The sequence below is a fragment of the Oxyura jamaicensis genome, chromosome 1 (genome assembly GCF_011077185.1).
Source record: "Oxyura jamaicensis isolate SHBP4307 breed ruddy duck chromosome 1, BPBGC_Ojam_1.0, whole genome shotgun sequence".
NCBI classification, from domain to species: domain Eukaryota; kingdom Metazoa; phylum Chordata; class Aves; order Anseriformes; family Anatidae; genus Oxyura; species Oxyura jamaicensis.
In genome coordinates, this window is record NC_048893.1 from 102171113 (window position 1) to 102194037 (window position 22925).

At 38.1% G+C, this 22925-nt stretch overlaps 1 long non-coding RNA gene across 1 annotated transcript in view; it reads left to right on the forward strand.

Moving 5' to 3' along the window:
- Nucleotides 1-342: 342 nt before the first annotated feature.
- The window catches only part of LOC118160596, a 179656-nt gene continuing 157073 nt past the window's right edge, over nt 343-22925 (forward strand). Inside the window, exons 1-2 of the long non-coding RNA XR_004747591.1 lie at nt 343-749; nt 7562-7604. This is a non-coding gene — a long non-coding RNA (uncharacterized LOC118160596). The remainder of the gene's footprint in view (nt 750-7561; nt 7605-22925) is intronic.

Consider the following 22925-nt stretch of genomic DNA (forward strand, 5'->3'; position numbering starts at 1 on the left):
GCTGGGCAACAACTCCTCTCTGTCCACCTGACACAACGCTGGGTTTCCTGCGTGCCTCAAGTCTCCTTTTTATTTCACCTCGGGGAAAATGGAGGTGGGGGTGTGAAAGAAAGAGAGGAAGAAAGAAAGAACAAGGGGGGGGGGGGGGGGGGAACAGAAGGCAGGCCCCATCCCAGCAGCTCTCCCACCCCCCGCATCTTCATCACCAGCCCCAAGCCGGAACACATTTGAGAGGAGCTGCCCTGGCTCTATCATCTGCGGCGTGCAGAGTCATCACGGCCGCGGTGCATAGCTGAGAGCCGGAAAGCAAACAGCTGCTGTAGCCTGATTTGAGTTAAAATAGTGTCAGTGTTTAGTCTGGCGCACTGCTTCAGGAGAGATTGGCAGCTGGGTCAAACAAAGTCATTCCATTGGCTCCCTTCCCAGCCAGCTTCTGCTAGTATTTAGGTACTAGTGCAGCCTAGGCCCCTTTTCTCAGGGATAGCCTAACATCTGACCGCACCCTCCTTGCTGTTTAAAAAATGCCTTTTCACTCTTTAAGATAAATCCACTATTAGACAATCTGCCACTAATAGTGCAGTAAGGCTGTTTTTCTCCCGAAAGCCGATGCATCCCGCTCCCGCCGTGGTGCAGAAAGCAGGCTGTTACAGTGCCGGATTCATAAAAGGGGCCTTTATGGCTGGTGAAAGAATATCTGTGTGCTTAGGCCGGAAACTTTTTGATCCAGTGCAAAGCCAGACGACACCTAGGTAAGGCCGTCTATCAAATCTGCTTTTGCGGGACAGGGAGCTCTGTTAATTGCAAGTGCTTAACGTTTGCATGAGCTTTTCGACAGCCTTTTCGGAAAGTTTAAGAAGCAGCTTCTGCGGGGTCTCCAGCTCTTTCTCTCCTCCCTCCTTCTCCCTCCTCACTCCTCCGGTGGTGGCTTTCAGGCTCGCTGGGGCTCGGGGCGCTGCTCTTCCCTCCCAGCTCTGTGAGGAGGAGGCAGAAAGTTGTGCCGCTGGAGCAGAGGCGTGCGGCAGCGCCGTGGCCAGGAGGGCTCGCAGGGAGCTCTCGCAGCTTGCGCGGGCTGCCCAGGCAGTCCCTTAAAAAGTAGTTGCAAACCGCTCTGAGCTAACAAGGGTTTAATTACGGAAAAGTTTAATGTGGCGATGGAAGGAATATTAAGTAAGTTGTCTTTGTCTCGTACTTTTTAATTTTAGTTGTTGCTTTAGCCTGTTGGGTCACATTTTTTGTCAGCGCTGAAGGCTGCCATGAATTGGTAATGAGGGCCCCTTTTGCACATGATTTTGGCGCTTGGCCAAGATCAACTTCCCAACGGCAAGCTTTCTCTAAAAGAACCTGAAGCATTTTTTTGTGATTAGGAATCATGTCTGAAAGCTGCCACAACCAGTTGTGTAGGCATGTCAGAATGACTTTATACAGTATATCTGAAGCATTCGGGGGGGGGGAGGGGGGGCGGGGAGGGTGTCTGTTTTTTCCTGATGTACCAAATTGTTGCTATTAGCAGGCTGAATTTCCGCAGCTTGTGCACCTCCAAAAAGCAGGCTGCGGGCAGCGAAGCCGTAATGGGAGTTGTTGATACCTCTAGATTTTCCAACGCGCCCAAGCGGCCCCAGTAGTTATGTTTAAGCAGGATACAGTGGTAGGGGCTTTTTAAAACGCTTGTGGACGTAAAGCAGATGAATCTTTAATTTTTAAATCTCAGTAAATTATGCTCAGTGCACAGTAAGTAATGACATTTTCTGGAAGTTTCTTTGTTTGAATTGCATAAGTGGAGCTTTTTGCTGTGACAGTTGAAAAATACGTGCCTAGATCCACTGAGGGGGGAATGTGCAAGGAATATCTCGGCTGCGTCTCTGGATTTATCCTCGGTCCTTGAAGTCTGGGTATGGATCTGAGCTGCAAGACAGGGAGCAGAACTTGGGCCATCCTTTGTTGTTAAAACGAGGAAAAGGGAGTTAGTGTGTACAGAGGAGTAAGGAGCTGCAAAAGTTCATGTTTCAAGTGCGCTCCAAGTTTCAAAACTTGTGGAGCTCATCAGTGCAATAAATGGCCGATTATTCCTCGCTGATATTACATAAACAACTCTGGCACTGTAAGGGAATACATTATTATTGTACACTCAAAGGTTTCGTGAATTTAATCTCTGTCTAACAAAGCAGCCCAGCAACTGGAAATTAAGGACCTCCTCTGATACGCTGTGTGTGCTCTACCCTGCTGTCTTTTCCATGCATGTGCGATGTCAGACAAAGTGCGGCAGGCAGTCTTTTTGTTAGGTATTTTTTATTTTACATGGCAACACTTGTGGTTGCAGCCCTGGAATTGCTTGTGTCTGCCACGACATGCTGCTTACTGACACGCAGTGCCATACCCGTGCAGCAGCATCCGTGCGGAGCCGCTGTTTCGCACCTTCCCCTGCACCCTGCCCCCCTGCTCGGTCCCCTGTGCAGTAGTTCCTGCAGCTAAAATGGGCTGTACAGGTACTGTCTTTCTGCTGTTCAGGCGTACGTTTTCTGTAAGGTGTTTGTGTCTGTGTGGGTGTCTGTACTGCTTTCATTACATAACGCAAGACATAACCAGATTGGGGAAAAAACTTAGGCTTCGCAGACTCTTCAGCGCCTCGACTGCCATTTAACTTGCCTGGAAGGGTTTGTTCATTGTTACCTTGCAGGAGACTGAGTTTCAATAAAGTCTCCTCCGAGTTTAATTGTAACATGTAGCATTTACAAGGAAAGAAAAGCAGACGAGATGAGACGTTGAAAACAAAAGGCGGAGAGTGTTAGCAGACTGAAGTAAAATGGATAAGAGTCACTGCATTTTTACTGGGATATTTTAAAAGTGTTACAGCAGGGAGAAATACTTCACAGTTGAATCCTATTTTCATGTAAAGCACCGTGAAAAATGACCATTCTGGATGCAAAAGTAAACGTGACAGCAGAATTTTAGCAAATTGTTACAAAATTTATTTGCTGGTGTGTGGAAGAAATTTCTTATGAGTTACTAAATTAGGTATACTTAATTTCAAATATGAATATACTCATCAAGTTACTGCAAAACGATAAATTTAAAATATTTTCCTGTGGTATTCTTAGTTTTACCTAGAAGGTTTTACTGTGAAATAGCAAACACATGCACTACTAGTGCACTACTTCCAGAGATTTTCAGTTCTGTTTTGGTTGGTGAAGGACTGTGTTATAAATCACAGCAAGTTATGCTCCAAAAACTTTGTGAGCACTTTCTAAATCCAGAGCCAAATGTTGTCTAATAGAATGCCTGAAGTGAAAAATGTAATATATGAAGTAACAAAGAGTTTTACACAAAAACTTAAAACATTATAGATTTGGCTTTTGATAGCACGCAGTAAATTAGTGTTTTCTTTCATCAGGAAATGTATTGTCTGTATGAATATACACAGAAGTCACATTTCCATCAAATAAATAATCATTCTGCATTCATAAATATTTAAGTATAAAGCGTAAAATTTAGAGATACTATACTATAGTTTTAAATCCTAAACTGGTGGATTAACATTTCTTCATTACAGCTAGGTTGGTAAAAGACTGATTAGTTACCTTTCCTGAGACTGCAAAAGGTGAAGCATACTAAGTATTCTCTATTATGGCATTTTTGTTTTTAACAGCCCTCAGAAATAATGTGTCTCTAATCTTCCTACTTGGAAGGCTTTATGCTTTCTATTTGTTTGCAAACATTTCATGAAAGGGTGCAATTATAAAGCTTAACTTTGCAGTAATTTTGTATATTAGATTTTGCTCCACAAATTGTTGAACTCCCAGTCACCCATTTCAGTGCAGTAAACAAATCTATTCTGCATTCAAAATAAAAATTCTTGCTTTGTAGTTGACATTTTAAATGGCTGCTAGACATTAATATACTACGTGTTTTAGAAGAGCAGTATAAATGTACATATTGTTATACATTCGAGTAAAAGTTACAAAGGTATTTATAAAATAAGTTATACGAAAAAAATAAACATATTGTACAACACTTTCAGTTTATCAAGATATCATGAGGGCTTGTAAAAATAGCTTTATTCCTCAATAGATTCTACTGCATGCTTTAAAACTTTAGAAATGAAACCAGGCTGTTTTACTTTGTGCCTTTTTAATGTTGTTGTTGTGTTTTTTTTTGTTTGTTTGTTTGTTTTTTTTTTAAGTAAACGTTTCATTCATATAAACTAGGCACTTTGTTCTATATATTCTAAATTCCAGCAATGAGATAAATAAATTGCTGCATTGGATGGAACATAATTATTGAATTTTGGCAGAACTTCAGTGAACTCTGCCATGAAAGATTAATGGGCACACTGTGCTTTTAGATTCTGAAGTAACAGAGGAAGATAAGGGGAGTGCATAACAGGCTCCAACCTTTGTGGTTTAGAGAAAATAGAAAATTATGGGTGAATGTTAACTTTTGGCATAAACTGCTAATGATAATGTTTTGTCATCTTGGTGATAAAAACTACAGAAAGAGACAAGAAAATCCAATTTAACTGAAATTCTCTTCATTTCTTTCTTGCTCTGCTTCACATTTTTCTGTGTTCAAATATCCACAATTGCTCTGTATTCTCACAAAAAGGAGAATGTAGCAGGCAATATACATACTTGCAGGATACAGTAATATGAATAACAAAGTCCCTCCATATCGGCATTTTCACTAGAGTTACGATTTTGGTTTGTGATTACTCTGCAGCGATTTGGAAATGCAGGTAAAATTGCACCAACTGCATAAAGGCTGCGTGCAGTCAGAATGATTTTTGTTGTCGCTTCCTCTGTGCTTTCTCTACCAAACCTTCATAGTTCACGATGCCTGTATCGATTGACAAAGTGCTGCTGCAATCACAAAATAATATTCTGCTGGGCTTTTGAATCGTTGCTGTACCCTGGTAACGTTTTTAATTGAGAACAGTGCTCCACTGTCGTGCCAGTCCAGCTCCCCAGGCAGGGCCGACAGCATGACAGAGGCCTCGCAGGATTTTCCATCTGCTACGTCTGGGGGAGCAGAGGGGCACCAGAGCAGCCCTGTTCAGGGGCAGTGGCCCTGGCCTTCCACCTTATCCCCAGCGCAGATGCTGGTGGCCCTGGGCAGCAGTGGGGACCATGCCAATGCACCCACAGTGCCCCAAGACAGGGCGCGTCAGGCAGGATGCACCCGTGGTGGTATTTTCCCAGTTGGTTTGTGCCGTGCTTCCAGACACTTAACCTGCTGCTACAATGGAGTGTGTTCAGCTCAGTGTTTTAAAATGGCAGATATCCAGGATCTTGGATATATTTCATGACTTCAAAGAGAGGCGTTTCTGCTCTCCTTCCCAGTCGCATCCTTAAGCTCATGATGACAGCGTTATGAGTGGGGTAGCCAGAGATGCGTATGGGCGAGCGCCTGATGTGGGGTCCACGGCAGTCCTCAGGGAGAAAAACCCTGACCTGGTGGCTCCCAGGACCCTGCACCTGCTGACCTGGCTGCCCCAAGCTGCCAAAAGCTGTGTCTTTCCCCTTCCTTCCCAGCTTTGCTAACATCACTGACATTACCATCCTCCCCATGCTGCTACGTCGTCTTCACTGGCACTCCTCAAAGAGGAAGGCTTACCGAGTAAAGGTGTATGTGTCCTGGCATCATTGAGGGGCAAGTGTCTGAGTCCTTATCTTGTCCATTTGCAGTCTTTTCTCTTGTCCTCCCCTTCAAAAAGTTAGTCCTGTGGCTGGCCTTCCTTATCTCTGTATTGTCGATTCAAAAAAAGTGCAGAAAGTGCAGCTACCCGTGTGCAAGTGTCTTCCTACTAAAATGCTGCATTAGGTGCTCTGTCCAAGTTGAAATGAATTTACACACTAGGTCTCTTATTTTTGTAATTTGGCATATTTTTTCTTTCATTAAGATCGATTTCAGGACACCTTCATATTCAAATGTACAAGTGCTTCTTTTGCCCTGTAACCGTGTTGATTTGGAAAACCTTTAACAAGTTATATTTACAGTGTGCCTTTATTTCCAAGTAGACCATGATCCTTTTTTCTTTCAGGTTTAAGCAACTCACAGAAATGAAACATTTTTTAGCAATGTAAAATTGTTACCACAGGTTATCCAATAGAAGGAGGAATATTATGCCATGGATGATAAATGTATTTGCAATGTGAAATTAGATTATGCTTTTACAGTGGTGGGATTATGGACCGTTAATATATTCAGTCTCTTAAAGCATTACAGACATTTTTTCAAAAGTTACATGTGTGATCCAGGGAACACCACTGTGCATTATTTTAGTACATAGTTGGGTGAGTGTTCAAATGTCTCAGAAGCCTGTGAGATGACAAGAAAGGGTTCATTGCAGCAAGTCTTGCTGCTCCCTCTGTGCCGAGCCAGGGCAGCCAGAGCAGCTCTCAGTCTGCTGTGAGCCGGCAGTGCTGGGGCTGGGGACGGCGGACAGAGGGCAGGAGCAGGCCAAGGCACTTGGCAGCTCTGCAGGTTGGTTGTGGCTTTGCCTGATAGAGAGGCAGCACAGCGGCTGCCGTGGGATCCTGGGATCAGCTGTTCTGTGAGCCTTCCCCAAAGCAGCAGCTTTCCCCTTCCTTGCAGCTGCAGCCCCAGAGCCCTTTGCATGGGCGATAAAGACGCGTGGGCAGCGCGCTGGGACAGGGTTCAGTCCCAAGGGGCTCCTCTGTGGCTTCACATCTCACTGCAGGACCTGCATCCTGAATTAAAAGCAGAGAATACTAGGCAGGTGAATGCATTTTTTTATTTTTTTTTATATTTTTTTTTGAGATGCCTAACATTGTGGAGATTTTTTTTTAGGCACAGTAACTTCCAAGGAGATCAAAATATGCTAAAGTGATACTTGGATTTTTTAGTTACGGATGCATAGTGCGGGTCAGCACAGCAAATGATGTTCAAATGTAGGCTGTAAAATCGTGTACCGTACCCTTTGCAAAGTTACGCCTACTAGTGTGTGTTCCTGACAAATCTGTGCCTGGGCATGACAGGTCTCCCGGGGGGTGAGCATTGTGAATTCTCAGCCTTTCCCTTCCACTCTGATATACTGAATCTTTAGTGTCAACATTACTCTTCTGAAACATTAAGGGAGCATTGTAAAGAAGAAAAAGAGAATCCATAGAAATATGAAACTTTTTTTTTTTTTTTTTTTTTTTTTTTTTTTTTTTAGGAACATTGATGTAAAAAAGCTGTTACACTTTGTTGGTGCAGGGTGGGGGGAGTAGGGAGGAAGGTTACGTTTAGAAAACCCAACCTAATCATGTAGCTCAATGTTTGCAACCTATGAAAATATTTATGACAGAATTGAAATACCGTTAGGCTGACAGATCACAGTTGAAATAGCTTTTTGTGATCTCAGAGTATGGCTGAAGAAGCCATGAGTATTTGACTATAGTACTCATGTGTTAACAGTAAGAAAGAAACAAATACTGGAAAGGAATTCCAAATACTTGCAAGGTATCTCATTTGGGGTTTAATAAAAGTTTACTTTTAGTTCACTAAATTCCAATTCCCAGACAAGTAATCATGATTGTTAATGTGTATCTTTTATGACTTTCAGAGCAAGAGAAACCAACTTTAGGAGCATGCTCATACCCTCAGTGGTAAGTACCCTAACTGCAACCAAGTTTATTATATTTTTGTAGAGTAGAGGACTTTTTGAGACCACACTTGCTGCAGCTTAGTCACACAACAGCTTCAAATGTCATTCTGGAATAATAGGGTAGTAATGTGATATACTCTATAACAAAAATCAGTGTAAAGCACAGGTGGTTGCTAGTATTTGTGTGGTCAGATATAAAAGCTTCACTAAGGGTACAAGCTACTGCTTTCCCACTTGAGGAAAGTATAATTAAAAGTGGTTTCCAGATGTGCTAGCCCACATCTGCCATTTCTAAAAGTGAATTTTGCAAATGCAAACTGAACTATGTTGCATTCATCATTATAAAGCTGTTGATGGGGTTTCAGATAATGAAAAATTTGGGAGCATCAGTATCCCTGCTGTAAAACTGAGGTGTCTTTAAACATCAGATACTAGCTTCTTACGTTTCTATTGTGTTCTTAGGGTTTTCTGTAAGTTTGTAGCTGAGCTGTGGCAAATATGCAAAATCTATCTGGACAAAAATTAACATTTATTTCATGGAGAGGTGAGAGGTGGTGGGTTCCTTCCTAGGTATTAAATTTGCTACCAGAAAGGTGCAGTAAGGTGTTTTTGTTGTTATTGTTGTTTTCTTTTCCTTACAATACATGGAAGTAAATGGCATCCTAAAGCATTAGATTTCAGTTCCTTTATCATAATTTTAAAGTCTGGTCATATAAAATGCATCTTCTAATTTTGACTGTGTCTGTAAATATGTAAATAGTCAGAAAATGAGAAAAATATGCTGAAAAATGACCTTTAATTTGTCTCAAAACAGAAAACAGAAGGAACTCTGTAGTTATAAGCTTATGTAATGCATCCTTAGTTGAACTGTCTGGGAAAAAAATATAGAACAAAATTCAGAAAAGGTGGTAGGCTTTAGAAAATTGTTGAGATAAAATTACAGTTCTTTTGATTTAGCTAAATATAGATTTTTAGGACAAAATGTTTGTCCTAATATCCATGTAATTTCATTAGAGCTAGTATTTGCCCTAGAAATCTTGTTAAAATAAACCCCATTTCAGAAGAAAGTTTTTGCAACTCCAGAAGCTGTAGTTTCTGCCGCTGTTTGGAACAAGCTTCATGGAAGAATGCTGTGCCTGTCATCTTCGTTGCAGTGCTTGTTTTAGCACTGTTCACTTACTGATCCCTGTATCTTCCAGTGAAGTTTGAAAAATAAAGTTTGGGTCCTACTATTCTGAGTATCTTGGACTATTGACCAGGTGGCTAAAGAGTGAGAGAAGGTTTTGTACGATATTATGTGTGATAATGCCTGACCTTTGCAAGCATTTTCTTTACTTACTTCTGCAGATGTGACTTGTGGCGCTTCCTCTTAGATGGAATTTTCTGCATGGAAGTGACTTTCCCATTTAAATAATTTTAAAAATAAACCTTTACATCTAGCCTGTACTGATTTTTTTTTTTTTTTTTTGTGGGGGGGGCCCCCCCCCCCGCGGAGGACAGTAATGTCTCGGTATAAAACATCAAAAGTTCTTGCAAAGGCATTGACAAGTTCAGTGAGAGGAGACTCATGATTAAAAATTGGTAGCAAACATAGGAAATTGTCCTACACGTTTTTCTTTTCTACAACAACTCAGTGAAGTCCTAGTGCTAGAAAATGAGAGTGCTCTGGCTTGAATATTTTCACCTCAGGGACTGAGGGTCCAGAACAGCACATAGCATCTGATGTGCCTGGGGCATCTTGAAGATACAATGAAACACATAATCAATAAGCAGGATATTAGTAACTGCAGAGTAAAACAGTGATTTCAGTGGTATTCATTGCTAGTAAAGCAGATTTTTTTTTTTTTTTTTTTTTTACATTGTAATAACTACGTGAATTATAAATATTCTATCTTGATACAAAGCCTTCAAATTTGTGTTACCTGTGCAGTGACTGGTTTGCAAGTGTGTATTTACTAACATACGCACGTACATTTAATATTACATCACATTTATTTAAATCACCGTTTGCCCAGAAGGTAGAATTTTAGCACACAACTGTTATAATTCCTTTTAATTCCTGGCAAAATGCCATTCAACATCAAGCTTAGAATTGTCTACAAAACTGCAGATATTCAGATGTGAAAATGTGCTAAATAAACACTACCTATGCACTTAACTCACAGTATGTTGCAATTAAGACTTGCTAGCGATTACTCCCCTGAATTGGTTATTCACATCAGAGATCAGCCCCTGCCAGCACTACAACCTAGCTAGCATTTTTGTGCATTACATTTTTATATAATGAATCAGTTTTTGCAGGGCCTCTGAGTAAGACAAAATAAGTGGCTCACTAAAAAGCAGATTCTTTAGATAGTGGGGAGTTTACATCCTTGCTACCCACAGAATTCCAAGTACTTGTTGATTAATCATGTTTTTATTAGTTGAAAAATGAAATACTGACCTGATAGAGATGTCAAAAGTCTTTTCGGGCTGTGCATCAAAGGGCATGAGGAAGGCAGTATATTGGAAGGCAGAGAAGCTGCCTTGACTGATAAAAGCATAAGACAATGCAACAGCCACAGATCCCCCCTCAAGTGCAACAAACCTGTCGACTATACTTAAAACAGCTGAGGCAATACCCTCCTGCTGTATAAACCACTGACAGATACTGAGTGCAATTTTGTAAGAGGACGGTGACTTGGTAACTTTGAGTGGAGAAACACTATGAACTGAAGAACTGTGTGGTACTGTTGTTTGCTTTTTATTGACAGTTTTGCAAGGACATCCCTGGGGCCTTGACCAAACTGATGTAGTGTGTGTCATTCCTGCCCACAGCAGGGGATATATCCTATATCCAGTATCCTTTTTGTTTTTAGTATTCCAGAGTGCAACAATGCACCCTATTTCACCCAGAAGAAATTTGAAAAGACCTGCTTTATATTGCATTTTATCTCCATTTAGAATATTTTTAGCCTTGTTCCTGAGTTTATTACTTCCTTGTAAATCTTGTCAGCATATTTTATGTCTTTCAGATACCTATTCTTCACCTTAAATTAGAGATTACTGTTTGTGGCCTCACAATTTTCTGCTATAGGAAAATAGTCTATAATCTTAGAAATAGTTGAGTAAGGCCTTGAAAAAGAGCAAGCCGCAGAAACAGAAAAGTTCTTAAATTTTAAGATGTTTTTGAGATAAAAATATCCCTAATAATGAAAAATACAAGGAGGAGAAAGAAAGATACCCTCAAAATATTTCTTTAAAAAATCTTCAAAAGTTTTAATGAATTGACTTTTAAAAGGCTTTACAGAACTTGAAGATAGATCAGAAATGACTATACTGAGTGTCAACAATTTTTGATGCTTAAGAAATTTCCCATCTCTAAAATAGTAACAAAAACATAAAATAATGATTATTTTATAAATAAAGTTCAGAGGAAAGGTTAATGAAATCAACTTTAATATTAGTAATTTTTAAATACTTCATTTTGGAGGAGGCCCTGGGTGACCTGATCTAGTGAGTGACAACCCTCCCCATGGCAGGGGGGAATTAGTTGATTAGTTGATTTTTAATGTACCTTCCAACCTGAGCCATTCTATGGTTCTGTGATTTTGATTTATTTTTCTACATATCTATATTAGCATTTGGAAAAAAAAATCATTTTGAACTTTGTAATCAGAACTTTTTCATGTTGACAATGCCTAAATGTAGTATTTCAGCAATTTCAAAACTGTCTGCTTCTTCAAGGGAAAATGAATTGACACATATCCCTGCAAATAATTGCTTATAATGAATCAACCTTTTCTGAGGGAAGATTGTCTAAAATGTTTCCTGCTAACCATACCGTGTGACAAACCTATTATATATTCTTTACTTCTTTAATCTTTTTGTTTCATGGCTTTGTGCAGTGTGAAACATTAACAGATTATCAATTCGAGAGGTGAGTTTTCTTGTTCCTTTTTAGACAGAATGAAGTAGGTGGCAAGACATAAGTCTAGCCCAAATGCTTTGGCTGTGGATAAGCCTTATTTACTCATGTCAATTAGACCACTGAAACCACTGAAAGCTGGATGCTTACTGATTCTCAAGGTCAGCATTTGTTACACCACTGCAAATATGGTGTAATAAAAATATAATAAACCATATTTGCAGTGGTGTAGGCCATTGTGCTGCAAATAAGCTTGAATACAGTCATGCCCTAACTTACTGCCCCGAGGCTTTAAGTCCTTCAGTTGTCCCCTGGTGCCCAGGATCCCTGTGAGGTGCCCAAGTCTGCAGCCTCCAGGGAGACGAGCAGCAGGACTGGGTCCTTGGGAGACCAACGGTGGTCACCACCAGCTACTGTCTGTGTGACTGAAGGAGTGGGAGTCCTCCCTGCATCAGACCTTCATTTAACTGGGCTGCAATTCCTTCGTGTTCTGCTGTTCCCTAAGAGCATCTTGATGTTTATGGAAAGCTTAAAGAGACAACTCTTAATATGGTCGTCATTCAAATGGATTTTACCACTGTTTTATAACATTTTTACGATGGGACATCTGCTCAATGCCAGACAGAGACATAGGCATTGTGCCTTCTATTCTTGTGCAAGGTTGTCAGTTGTGGCACTAGCACCGAAGACCAATACATCCCTTCCTCACCTGTTTTGCTAAAACCATCTCTACACTCCTTCCTAATCAAATGTATCAGAACTGAGATTATTTCTGATCAGTGCTGATTCAACCAACACCCTCTCTGCTAGAGACATAGGAGATCAAATATGTTCCAAATATTTATTACTTGCAGTTTTCTGTCATGCAGCTAGAAGAGCTTTTTATTTTGAGCTATCCAGTCTCTTCCTAGTAATGGCTTCCAAAATCAGATGATTAAAGGGATATTGTAAGTCTCTGAGAAATAAGCCTTAGCCACTTAGGAACAAGGCATGAGTTTCTCTCTCTGTCAGTAGTTCAGTTTAAATGCCCGTCAGCACAGAGAGTGCAGCTGCTGTTGACAGACACTTGCTGCTTAGCTGCGAGCATCTTGTTTGTCTGGTGTGCGATATCCTGCTTTGGGCTCTGTACTATGAGAATGAAGCAGAGAACAATGATGATAATCAGAGGTCTTGAAGATCTGATATACAAGGAAAGTTTGGAGACACTAGACAAATGTTTTAGGAATGACAGGAGTAACTGGTGCTGCCTTGGGGCAGCATGGTGGACTAGATGATCCCTTGTGATCTCTTCAGTTTGTCTGCCCATTCCCTCCATCATTTCCCCCATTCTCCTTCTACTTCTCCCTCCCACTCCCACCCACCAGACACAACATACACAGTTTTCTAAAATTTCAGGGATAAATTGTGCACAGAGCTTCTGGTGATGAAGCTTGTAAAGAGTCAGCAAAATTTAACTTCTTTCATTAATATAATATTTGATGTCTGGCACACTGATTTGTAAGGGAAGAGCTGCTATAGTGGTGGTGTTTGGGAAAACAATTCTCTTCAGCTTCTGTCATGGCTCCTTTTTGCAATTGCATTTCCTGGTGCTGTTCCTGAATACCTGAGGTGCTTTCTGAAATGAGAAGAAACAACCCTCCTGGAGCTCTTGGTCCAGGAGAAAATTCTCAGTACTCTGTTTTTTCTCTTTCCTCAGGTCCATTGTACCCAAAAGCATCTGACCTGTCCCACTGAAAATTCAATGGGAAAGCCCCACTTCAGTAATGTTTGAATAAAGAGGAGTACTTACTAGTGAACTGGGACGTAAATGGAAAAAAAATAACAAATAAGCAAAACCCTTGTAAAGCATAAGTTGTTTCAGGATGGCAGCTTCCTAAATGGCTAAATACATATCTATAGGAAGCCCCTGTACTTATATAATAGGATAAATGAAGATAAATTGGGTTTTGAGTATTTTGGTAATTTGGTTTGGATTTTACTTCAACATTTTCCTACCACTGAAAGAAACAAAAGTATACAGTGCTGAGAATCTCTGTTTAATATTAAGAAAATCCTTTAGCACATACAAAAGATAAGTCCATGGAGTTTGGGTTTGCCAATTCAAGATACTATGAAATGCTTACAGAACATGTAAATGACACACTTGTGATAAAAAATGGCAGACTTCAAAGTCTTGTGGGAGCTACAACCACAGAAGACTACAGGATTTTCCTATAAAAGATGAGGGATATTGGGCATGGACAAATGCATCAGATGGCATTAAAGTAATATAGGTAGATAGGTAATTTCTTGTCAAAGGTGTTCAAAGTAATGGCTGGATTTTCTCTGTAGATGTGATTATGGGAGTTTGTAGGGCAGAATGTGTCATACCATCATGAAAAACACCTGTCTGCTTCCTTCTGAGAAAACAAATGTGTCAGTCATGACGGGCTGATTGTTTGCCATAACGCTCCACAAGGCAAGCAAGGCTAGGGATTCCAGCAAGCAAATTCAGGTAGAAGCAGGTTTCCATAATATATACAAAATTACTAGAGACTGTGATTATACTGAAAAGTAGGTGTTCACTAAAATCATACTTACTAAATAATTTCAAAGGCTTCAAAATTCAAAGGTTTCAAATTTCAAAATAAGTAATTATTTATACTTGTAGAAGCACCTAAATGACATAAAAAGATGACCAACCTATCATCATGGTTCCTGGTCCATAGTTGGAGGTAGGTTTGATAAAATTCATCTGGGAGGAGGTTTACAGTTTGTACCACAAAAAGTCAAAAAGAACTTTGGAAAATGGATTTTATAGTGAGTGACTGAGTACATTTAGTCAGTGAAATCCATCCAAGTGACATGGACTTTGAAAATGCACTCTACTTTTTACATCCTCAGGTAGAAAAATGTCTACTCTATTGGGTATGGTTAACAAAAAAATAAATAAACAAATAAATCTTTGCAGGCGTTAGGAACAGGGAAAACCTCACTTTCTACAGTGTTTATATCATCTGCTTTTAAGTTGTAGAAGAGAGCGTAGTTGCCTATTTCTCTCCATAAACTGTTTGATGCCATATCATCAGTCCCAGTACTCCCATGTTTTTCCATGGTGTACCTTTAGCTTTTTACTGCTGGATTCAACACACACTTTTTTTTTTTTTTTTTTTTTTTTCAGGTTTTATACAGTGCACTTGATATTGTCTGTACTGTAGTCTTTTCTGCTGTGTGGTTGGTCTGCTGATGTGCTGAATATCATCTATTTCAACACCTTGAAGATGATAAATGAGAGTGAAGGAATGAAAGGACGAATGCAGGAATTAAATGATGTCTGGCTTTCTGTTGCCCTTCCATGCTGGGGTTGCATTTCATTCAAAGCATCACTCATCTTCTGAGCACAAAACATTTTTTTATTTTTTTTTTTCTGGTAAATGGTTGTTTATATATTTATTTAAAATATTAAGAAACTGTCAAGGACTGTTATTGCCAAAAATCCTGTGGAGGTTCACTATCATAGGAATCAGAATTTGAAAATCTGATCTTGAAGTGGGAATTCAAAGTCCACAATAGTATCAATAAAATATATATTGGACATATTTGTGATGAGATTGTGGAAATTGAGGAGCAGAAAAGAAAAGAAATACAGGTCTGTCATGACCTGAAGTTATGAAACCGGGAGGTAGAAGAGACAGTACAAGGAGGCAGGATAATACTTGGTAAGATTCCAAAGTTTTCAGAGTATACCCAAATCAAATCTCTGGTCTCTGACATTTTATCTGTAACAAATATCACAGCATTCCAGCTGAGAAGTGTATATTAAAAAATCTGTTTTAAGCCAATGAAATAATTTGATAGAGTGTGTTCAAAAGTAATGAGCCAGTAAAGACTGAGGTTATCTATGATGCCATATAGAATGAGAACTCACAGCTTTATGGTTGATGTACAGCTATAAGACTTGAGTAACTGATAGGTGGAATCTGTAGGGAGACTGCTGCTTCACCCCATCTGTAAGGTAGCACTCACAGAAAACAATGCTGAATGGCATTCTTAGTGTTAAGAACCCCTCCACACTCTTTCTTTTCCCCCAGATCTCAAGCTAAATGTCAGCATTACTTGCACGTACACAATTTTAAAAATGTTCTGAAGTGAGTTGTGTCATCTCAGAGGAACATATCTTCCAGTGCTACCAAAGTCCCTTTCCTCCTTATATGCAACACAGGTAATGAGGCAGGACTGAGAGCAGGAAAACTCAGGGGAAATATATTAAGTAATATTTAATAATAATAATAACAATAATAATAATAATAATAATAATAATTTACCAAACAGAAGGGAAAAGGGCCTTAGAGAAAGGGTGGCATCAGAGCCCATTATCCTAGAATTACAATACTGGTTCAGCAGTTTTATTTTTATTTTCCAGTTATGTACACTCCTTTCTGTTTTTCTTCTTGATAGCTGTACATACTCAAAGCCTCACAGTTGAAACAAGAAAACAGACTCTGAAGTTTTTGTTCAGTTGACTCTTTAAAAACATATCTCTTCTCAGAAGTTTAATATCATGAAAGTTAGCCAAATGGACTATATTGGATCGCGTGCATCATACCCTGGTGGAAAATATACCAGAATACAGTTCCAAAGACATATTGCCAACACATTACTTGGGAAAAAGTTAGGAAAGAATAGTGGTCTTGTTATACAGATGTTTTCTGACTTATTTGGGGCTACTGATGATGAAATACTTCTGTCTATACCTCCAAGAACATCCAAGTGGAGAGAAAGGGATTTTCACCACCTTATTAACAGCAAGCTAACAAAAATCCTCGCTGAAGTTCAGATGAACTTTGGGCTGAAGTTAAGAATTCAGTTTTAATTTGTTTTCCCAAATCTTTCTGTGAGATTTTTTTTCTGTTTTCCTCACTAACTCATTTAGCTACTACACTTTATTCTTTTAAGTTTTTCCTTAGAGCTCTGCCTTAAAAATAACAAATCACTCACAATGCTGCAATATAGGCCTGTTTTGATTGGAAGTTGTACAGGCATCACACAGGGATTACTTCCATTGGCTACCCCTTCATTTTCAAATCCAGTCAGAAAGTTGCTTTTTTGGATTTCAACACTCTCCAGTGCTTCAGTACTACTTTGGATTATCTCTGTTTTGTCAGTCACTTCTCTGCTTGGTCAGTTATGTTTAGTCCCTTCCTATAGCTCATTTCCAGTGTTGTTCCTGCCTCTTTTTCATCATTTGAAACCCGGAGCATCCTTTACATCATGCACTCACTAGAGATACATCTTTTCACATTACTTGCATTTGATTATTGTTTTTTTTTATCTAATACTGGTTACAAGTTATAGTGCTTTAAAAAAAAAAATAATCTTGTGTTGTTAAATTGTTCCAAGTTTATATTTATGCAAGTGATTAAATGAGATCCTTGTTTGTTTTTTGTTGTTTTGTTGTTGGTGGTGTTGTTTTACAATGCAGGGTTTTAGCTCAGCTGGGTCTGCACAGCATTTCCTAATAGTTTGCATTAATTCCTTATTCTTACATTTCAGTCTTAGCTTCTGAAGAGTTGCCTTTGTTTACCCTGACAGGTAGAGTCTACCTACTCTGCCCCAAATGTTGGCAGACAGCAAGTAGAAATTAATGGTCATTTATTGGAATCCTTTGACTTTGTGATTTGGTGACTTTGAATGGTTCTCAGGAATAAATTATTTGAGAGTTTGGGTGTTATTCCCATCACTGAATGTAAAAAGACAATTCAGAAACAGAAGCAATAAGAATTCCTCTCTGGAAGAGCCCCTGTTTCTCTATTGATGTGCATAGAAACTTGTCTTCAACTGCAGGTGCGTTAGATGACAGAAGTCAAGAAACAGGAAAATCACTACCGTTTGTCTTGAGCTCTTATATGAAGACATCTATTATATATCAGAGAGAAAGACTGGAGTTGACAAGTAGACATGGTCTGAAATGCCCTGGTGTAGCTGAAGAATGGCATTTCACAGCAAGTTAGCCTCATTGGAAGCTGTGAGCACAAGTATTTGCAATATCTTTAGACAGCATCTCTCTCAAGGCACAAGAATTCTCTGTTTCTTTGAAATAAGCTGTCATATTACTTGAAAAGAATTATCTAGTATTTAATTACTGTGATATGAAAAATATATATATTTAAATAAGTGTTTTTTCATTAGGCCTATAGATAGGCAAACAAAAAAAGGCAAACAAAACTCTGATAGGTACAGGTTGGGGTAAATAATGCATTATAAACTACTGTTGCAAAATTAAAAAGGAAACCATATAAATATGTGGAAGTGGCAGGCAAACTATACTCTTGGAAAATTATTGAGCCACTGAGGTATAGAAATGTATTGCTTCAACACTATTTACATATTTTTTTTTTCTCATAAAAGTCATTGTTTTTGAGTTTAAAACAACCAATATCCTGATCTTATCATATGGACCATGTCTGTTGGAAGGCAAATCCGCACACATTTTAGGATTTTTTATTTATTTATTTATTAACAGTACGTTGTCATATTCTACAAGATGACCGTGAAATTGTACAGTGCATATACTCACAGGTACAGTAACTGCATGCTAGGGCAGTAGGTGGAACTTGATGACCTGTAGCTGTACTGTACTAAGTTTTAATAAATCCTGTAGCAATAATGAAAAATGATCTACTCTTTCATGGCAAAACATGATTCTGGGATTTCGGTATGTTGAGCAGTATTGGCTTCACAAGCAACCATGTGTTTTTGATTCAGCAGCCTTAACTACAGGAAATTTAATGATAATGAATAGTAAAAAAGAATAATAATACTAGTAATAATAAAGACAAAAGAGAACTTAGTTTCCATCCAAAGGAAAGAAATATTTTGGTAATAAATTGGTGCCTTTACACTGGAAAATTCATTTGTTATACTTACAGCATATAAGCTAACTGTTAGCAGTTGTCCTTTAATTCTTTTTTGCTTTCCTTTTTATTTCTTCTTTGGTATCCTTTTTATGGCTACAAATATCTATTTAGTAATTGGAAAAACATTACGTTAATGCATGATCCTAAACAGGAAGGCGGTTGGTGTCTTAAGAATTTGATAATAGGATATCAGATTCTGTCACTGCTATAAAATCAGTAATAAACATAGGCAAAATGTTGTCCCTGCTGGACAAGAGTTTTGCCATTGATTTAAGTAGAATCAGATTTTTGTTGGTGATGTGTAGTAAGTAAAAGCTTGAGTTGGAATCTTTTGCAAGTACTGGAAGGCTGCCTGTTGGGTTTACCTTGGCTGATGTCTGAAGTCACCTCCTGGTGACTGCTCGTCATGGTTAGACTGATGTGTTCATAGTCCCTATATCTGTATCACGGAGGGATCCAACCTCTACAGGTTGTATTATCCTTACTTGGTTGCCCAATGGCCAAATGGAATACTAGAAATGTATCTAGTCTTTGGTTCGTTGGCTTTTGATTTCCAGAAGTGCTGGTAAGGCAGTTTGGAGGAGTTACTGCTGCTGTGTTGCCTCTGCTATAACTTACAGGAAGTAAGACTTGAGTCTCCCAGTTTTGTAATTCCTCAAAGAATAAAACAACTAAGAAAGAAATGTTCAGCACTCGGCACCAAATTAAACATAAGGGTGACAAAGTGTAGGAACCTGTGCTTGGAAAGCTGGACAGTTAAAATGCCAAATGTTAAAACTGCAAATAAAAAACAAATTCATGGTATCACTGAGGACATTTTTAGGTCATTTGTTCTTGGTGCTCTGTTGGGTGAATGATTTCAATGTCCAACAGCAGCAGCAGCTTATATTAGACAGATTTCATTCAAAATTATTTTTGATGTAGACTATAATCAATTGACTATAGTGCTCCTCATGTCAAATGTTATAGCTAAATTAATAGTTTTACTTAACTCTGTTGGTAGATTTATTTATCACAGTAACATATATCACAGTAACATATATAGATTTATGACATTAATAAAAAGGAGACGTGCTTAGTGATGCACTGTGTCTGGTAACCATTTTCTTGCATTTAAAGTCAATTAAATTTTTAAAAATAAAAGTTTGCAGAAGTCTGCAAATTCCAAGTAATGTTTGATGATCACATTCATCATTTTCCACACTTTTATTAAAATACTTTTTGAATAAATTGTGAAATTTGGTAACTGAAACTCCTTTTCAAGGGTTTATTTGTATACCTTCTAATGAAAAGTGCAGTAGCAACCAAAAGAGTGTTAGAAACAGAAAACTTTGCTTTATCTCTCAGTGCAGTAAAATTTTAAAACCTATTTTGTAGTCCATAGCACTGTTTAAAGAAGAAACAAAAACCTAAAGGGGTTGTATTTCACACTTAGGTTAGTATATTTATACTAATTATTTTGTTGTTCTTGGTATCATGCTATCAACTATGTGCTAAAAAATTAACTAGAAAGATGGGAAAACATGTTTTTAAACTAATGAACCATTTTAATTTCTTATGTTTAAATACAACACATTGTGTGCCAGATGTGGATACGTACTTGATGTGATGCAGTACAGAAGATGGAGCCAGACTCTTCTCAGTGGTACTCAATGAAAAGAGGCAATTCCATTTAAACAGAATGAAAAACAAAACAAAACAAAATCTTTTTATTGTAAGAGGGTTAAACACTGGAATAAATTGCCTAGAGAGGCTGTGGAGTCTCCATCCTTGGAGATGAGTCAAAAGCCATCTGCACATGGCCCTGAGCAACCTTCTCTGGCTGACCCTGCTCTGAGAAGGGGATTGGACTAGATGATCTCCAGAGATGCTTTCCTGCCTTGGTCATCTGTGTGAGTCTATAATATGGTCTTGGTCAATGTAAGAACTTTTAAAACGATAGGTTATTTTAAACTAATAATCTTACAGAATCACAAATTAACCAGATTCTGAAGTTGTATTATTTGTACCTCAGTGAAGTAAAATACACAGATAATATGTATTTAGGTCAGTATTTAAAACCATTATTAAGGTAGAAGTTGGTAACTGTTACTAAGTTAAAAATCAAAGACATTTTTCATAAAGACAATTATTATAAAACAGGATTCTGAAGAGTAAAACCACAGAAGTTGAAAAAGCAGAAAATTCACGCTATTAGTGTCATGTTTAAAAACATGTCCTGGAGACAGTCCTTAACTAGCTGAAAAGTATGTAAATTAGGATGTTTTAAAATGCTGAGTTGAACAAATGGTTTATAAGATTGTTGTATATTAACTTTATAATCTTCGTTTTTGTCTTTACTTCTACTTAAATGTGTATTCCACTTTAATCTGCCTCAGTCTCTTACGAACTTTTCTCTGGCCATGATTGTGAAAATGTTATGGTGTTGTTTTGTGTGCATCTTATTCAGCTAAGGACTTCAGTGAGGTTTAACATGCAGTATGGTGATATTGCTTATGTATTTATTTCTTAGCATGTATTCTCCTCAGCAGCAGGAGACATTCCCAGGGAGCCTCTTTCCAACCACACAATCAGGAAGAACTGCACAGTACTCTTGGCATATATTAGTATCCTCCACTTTCCCTTTCCTTTCTAAGAGGTATTTTGGGGCATATCTTTCCTTGTTTTAATTTTGATTGTGTAGGAAACAGCTCTTGTAAGTAAAAGGCACGCTGAAGAGAGGAAAATAAATGAGGAAATGGCAACAGTTGGAACATCAGTATGAGCAGGTATAGAAGTGTGGCTAATGTCTAATATTTGGACACTGTATTTACATACTGAAAACTATTTTCAAAAATAGTTATTATTAATAGATATTATACATTATATTAATAGATATTATACACTTGCAGTAGTTTATAGTGCAAAAAGTACAGCTTTTTATTTTTTATTTTTTTATTTTGTTGTAGTGTTGTGTGAGGCTTGTAAAATTTTAGGTAAAATTTTAGGTAAAATTTTTAGAATTCAGTGGGATGTGGTTCCCACTTCACTTTTGGCTACATCATTATCTAGTGTCTTCTTCAGTAAAAAAAGGAAAAAAAATATATAAACAGTTATTTTACCTTTAAATTAACATATTTTTGATATTTTGTTGTTTTCCTTTGGAAAAAAATATATACACATATATATACAAATATATGTATATATATATATTTGCTTTTTTTCTGGATGATAGTTTCAAACAATAAACTGAAACTTCGAATAGCATGCATGGACATGTTTTAATATATTCATGAGTGATCAGAATACAGTACAGAAATCACATATGCTGCTCTGCTGCAACTTTCAAGGTTCAATCCATCATTCTGGAACCCAGGGGGCTGAGATTTGACATCCTGCCTAGAAACCATACTTCAGATTGGTTGGAACTGTGCCATCTTATGTGCAGGTTAAAAGAGCAGCTGTAATTTGTCTCGATAGCACTTTAACTATGCACAGCAAATCATAAAACCAATTTTCAGTAATAAACTTGAAACTAAAATAGGTCCATTTGCTTCATTTCCTGATCCATACAAGATTTTCATCATTTTGATACAATACTATTTGGAGTTTGAACTTATAATGATGTAGATTTCTGTAACAGTCTTTCTCAGACTAGCAGTTTTATTTAGCATACCTATAGTATGTAGGAGATTTCTTTTTGGCATTTAGTGGAAGTCTTTTTCTATTGTTCTTTGAAACTGAAAATATGAGAATAATTTCATAGTAGGAGTTAAGCTTATATGTGATTGCCACAATAAATAAAACGTAATTGTAATCTTTTTCAATTGTAAATACCAGCTGTAAAAATACTCTCTCGTGATCTTCCCACTCCACTCTCCCCCCAGCTTTGTGGTGTAGCATGGCTTGCTTGTAGGGGAATAGCAAATGCAAATATTTCCAGCAACTCACTGGCAAAGTTTTAAGAATGTATATACATACATTCATATGATTTTATTTATGGTTTGGAACTGTAATGATTTTAGATTTCAACCTGTTTTTGTCCACTCTTCTTTGTAAGTCTGTATTTGCCTGAGCATCAAGGTTCAACTTAACTTGGGAGGCTGTTTTCTGTGTATCTTAGTAACCTGTAGGAGCTCCTGGGATGGACTTTTCTCAGGGAGATGTGGCAGTGAGCCCGACTGTGGGGAGTATTATCAAAGGCAGATACATTCACCTGTACAGAGAGGCTGGAGGCTGTTTAAGCTCCTTTTCAGTGTTGCACAGTTTGGGTTCCAGCACTGACTTTCTTCTGATACTAGTCTGCAGAAGCTTTGTGAGAAATCAGGGCCTTGCACTGTAAGAAACAGCTTAACATGTCAGTCTAGTTCAGTACATGCCCAATGGCTTGCCTACTAAATAGACTAGCCTGAAGCTTGACTACTAAATAGACTAGCCTGAATCCTTAGTGCACTGACTTCAACAGTCTTCTGAAAGGGTCATACCTCTAGTTCTGTTTTTTTTTTTTTTTTTTTTTTTTTTTTTTTTTTTTTTTTTTTTT